The sequence below is a fragment of the Coturnix japonica genome, chromosome 2, assembly GCF_054131305.1.
Source record: "Coturnix japonica strain WE chromosome 2, WE-NBRP24, whole genome shotgun sequence".
Taxonomy (NCBI): domain Eukaryota; kingdom Metazoa; phylum Chordata; class Aves; order Galliformes; family Phasianidae; genus Coturnix; species Coturnix japonica.
In genome coordinates, this window is record NC_140664.1 from 2374406 (window position 1) to 2378895 (window position 4490).

Genomic DNA, 4490 nt, shown 5'->3' on the forward strand with positions numbered 1-4490 from the left:
ACATTATGACCCATCCCAGAGTGCTCTGAACACAAGCTTGATTTTTAACCACTTTGGTGGTCATAATAGTTCCTTTGGTTACTATGGTATACAAGAGACAAGTGCAGTGTTTGTTGTGGATAAACACCTGTGTTATGAGCAAGACAGAAAAAAGGAAGAGCATTTGGGTAATATCCTCACAATTCCCTCAGATACATCACAGTTTTTATTCCCAAGAGAATATGGATAATCCATCAGGATGCGTATTACGAAAAAATTATTCTCAGAAAGAGTGGTTGGAACAGGTTGCCCTGGTAAGTGGTGGAGTCACCATCCATGCAGGTTTTCAAGAAAAGAGATGTGGCTCTTAGGGCCATGGGTTACTAGGCATGGTGGTGATGGGTTGATGGTTGGACTGGATGATCATGGTGGTCTTTTCCATCTTCATGATTCTATGATTCTATGATTCTATGATTCTATGATTCTATGATTCTATGATCCATTAAACTCTGCTGACTTTATTTATGAAAGCAGCTGCAAAGACCTCTAGTCCCACAAATAGAGCTGAACATATCAGGACTTGTTTTGAATGGAATCTGTCTTGTGCCTATAATTAGAAATCCTTCTGGGCATGTTTTTTTCTGTAGACAATGAAAGAATATTTATCATTTACTCTATCACAACAAATAAAATACGCAGAGGAAACAAAAAAAATCTTATTATTCTCCCAGATCCTGAAAGAGAAGTGTGAGCATCTGTCATCCTATAACCAAGGCAAGTATCTCAGCCACACACAGCTGCTCACTTGCTCCCCAGTCCCAACGGGAGAGAGAAGAGAATCAGAAAACTTTCCTAGTTTTTATTGCAGAGTAAGATGTAACAGGGTATGGAATATCCTTTTGGCAGGATATTCCTACTAAGTATATAAAACTTTATAGAAGGGGCAGTATGAGAAAGAACACCTAAAACACTGATGTGTTACCAACACTATCTTGGTCACAAATCTAAAATGTAGCACTATACGGGCTACTAATAAAAATAATTATATCCTAGTGAAAACCATTGCAAAGCTATTCATACAACACTGACTTCTAGAGTTCTCTAGGGTGATCACTGAACAAATACTGTACACATAACTGGGAAGTCTGCTACGTAGCCTATCCTGATAGTAATCTTTATTTTTTTCATCTAGACACCTATGTCTGATGTAATTCTTTGAACTCTCTCTTCAGTAAATGGAGAAAATTATGAGTGACTAATCTCATCCCAAAACAGACATATAAGTCAGAAGACTCGTAACTCAGAAGTTCTGTTCTTTCTGCTTTGGCTGTGATGGTGATTCAACTGTGATGGAAACATCACTTCACTAGAAATACAAAGTGAAGAAAGATGTGTTTTCAGAATTGTAGCAAGTAGAGAAAGCTAAATATAGGACAAAGAGAAAGATCCAAACAGTGAAACATCATGCCATTTGCCCCAAGTATCAAAAGACAAATATATCTTCACCCGAAAGTTTTTACAGCTGAAAAGCTATGGAGTACCATGCCTATCTCCAGATATGCTATACAATTATACAGAAAAGCCTCGGAGAAATGAAAGACCAAGTGAAATTCAGAACAGTTGTTTTCAAGCTGAATTTTAGCTTAAAGGCTGCTTCTGTCTGAGATCTGAAGAAAAGGACCTAAAAGCATCTGTTTTATTTGGGGATATCATAAAAGGTATTTCCTATTTCTCTTGACCTTGCCTCACCTCTATTCACAGCTACAAAAAGACCAGTATTACACCTGAGGTAGGAACTGTCAGAACTGTTGTATTGCCTTGCAATATCTTTGCCACCTATCCTCTTCAGAAACAGTGATAGCTGAAGGTAAATAGATTGATTAAAAAAGAAAGTAAGGAAGGTGACAGTTTTGCTGAGACCAATGCTACCTAACATCTTTCATGTTTGCTTAAAACCATTCTGAATAAGCTCATTACAAGTAAATGTGCAGCCAAACCTGAAATTATGCTTGCATTGGAAAAATATGTGCTGTAAGTGCTTGTGCTTATTTGTTTGCTTTATGGGTCACGTCTCAGAGCTCCAAACATTGCTCTGGGGAAAACCTTGAAGAAACAAGAGGAAATGCAAGGTTCTTCTATGTATTTCCCAATTGTTTTCTTTGTCCATTTCATAGTCTGTAAACAGCTTGGGAGCTTATAATTCCCAGGCAGCTCTAGGGAAATTAGCCTCATAAGCACTTCTTCATTCAGAAAGGTTAATTTAGTCACATTCCTGTTCCAGCCAAAACCTCCTTTTCCAAAGTCATTACAGATCTGCTTATTCAGTACTTGGGCAAGCACTCATCTGACCCCTAAGGAAGTAGCATATTTTAGAAACGCATACATGTCCAAGATCTGTGGATAGCTGTCCTATGCTTTCCTCAAAGTAGGAAATCCCTACCGTGATGCTTCAAGCACTAAGTGTTTTATCACTGGAAAGATGTTTTCCCGTATAAAACTATTGGAAGTTATTTTTCTGTACTTATTTTTTTTTTTTTTTTTTTTTAGCTTCTATTAGTAATAATAATAATTAAAGAAAAAAAGAAACAAGAATTATAGAATCATCATAGATTGATAAAATCATTTGAGTCAGATGGGATCTTTAAAGGTCATCTAGTCAAACTCCTCTGCAATGAACTGTTTATGGACTCATGCATTTCTTTTAGCAGATCTCTACTGCTTAAAAAAACATTTTCTCTGAGAATTAGTCATCTAATTGTACACTGAGTAAACACAGTATTTTATGGGTAGAAAGCAGGGCTTTCATTGTAGCAAAAAATCTTTAAGTCTTTTTTAATAATAATAATAATTAAAGGGCTGAATATGCATTTCCAATTTATTCTGGCAACATGCATCTACAGAATAGTACAGCCAGGATATAATACCTTCCGTTGTTTCACTATAAAATGTAGTAGCCTTCAGAGCAAGGAAGGATATATCTCATTGACTGATAGAATCAGAATGCCTGAAGTCGTTTATTGTCTGAAACACACACACATCTTCTGAGCCAGTTAAAATATGTAAACTTCAGTGAAGAAAACAGCAACACTAAATAAAACTTCTCAGTTCTGCCAAGGTCAATAACAACACATAAGGCCCCTGGAGCACAGGAAACAGAGCAGACAGAGCTGTATTATATCATATTCTCCTATCCTGACAACTACCTTACACTGTGAATGATAGACATAAATTGGAGCTATTTCTTGAGCAAGACTGTTTCTCAGTATGAATACAGGAAGGGACGAGTGGATTTCTAGAAGTCGTTGGTTTGCTTGGTCTATTTTAAAGGAAACAGCTGAAACAAATAGAAGTAATTTCTTGCATTAGGTGAGCTAACCTTCACATGACCTTGGAAAGAATGAGGAAAATAAATGACTCCATAGAAAAAATAGACAACTAAATAACCAACAGATGTAGAAAAATGAAAAACAAAACTGTCTCTGAATTTATCTTTAGATACTGCAAATAACATAAATTCTGGAGCATCCAGCAGATTGTTTCAGGTAATGATTATGAATGAAGAAGAACAATTTTGTGCTTTGGTTTTGACCTTGTAATGTCCACCCTCATTAGAATACAGAAGAAATGTCTTCCTAGGCTGCCATGAACAGCAAGACTTTCCTAGATCACCTTGACCCAATTTTGCAATACATTTATGAGTTTCCATCAACACTCTTTGTCCAATAATACAAAGGTTACCATACTCACCATTTTGTTTTGGCTATCACTGTACAATGATTTTAATTCTCTAATGAGCGTTTAAACTGGACTAAGTTCCAAAAACACTGGATGAAGCATTCAACCAGAAATGAAATTAATCCTCTCTCCTTTCTTGGAGGGAAGTGTAATTTGAAGTGTTCAATGTTTTTGGAACAGGTAAGATAACAGAGTTAATGAACTTGTTTGTTAACTGAAAGAAAAATAAATGATTGACAGTATTAAATATCTGGAACTGCTAGAATAGGAATTAATCAATTGCTAACACCAGAACTGATTAGACGTAATTTATACACTTTTCTGTCTAAATACTTTATGGGCATTAGATGTACTAAGTTTCTCCTTTACAATGTTAGTTTGATATCTTAATGAGGGAGAAAATTTACTTTAAAGGTGTAAAAACTACCAGCAGACTGATGGCTATGACTTGAAAACATTAATATAATGGGAGAGAAGCACAGGTTTTCCACAACTAAATGGGAGACTTGTCCATCATCTGCTTCTATAGTCTGCAGAGTTGATGGAATAACAAATAGGTAACACAAAGATAAAAGAGATGAAAGAAATTACAGTGGTGCTAGTGTGTTAAAGAGCTCATGAAAGATCACGTAACCTCTCTTACACCTTCTCTCCTTTCTTAGTTAAAAAATCTTTTAGCCTGTTTTCTTTTACGGCGCTTCAAAATTGACAAGATGTAATATGAATGTTTTTCTCTCCTTCGTTTTTCCTTAAATCTCCCTTGAAATTTCTCTCTT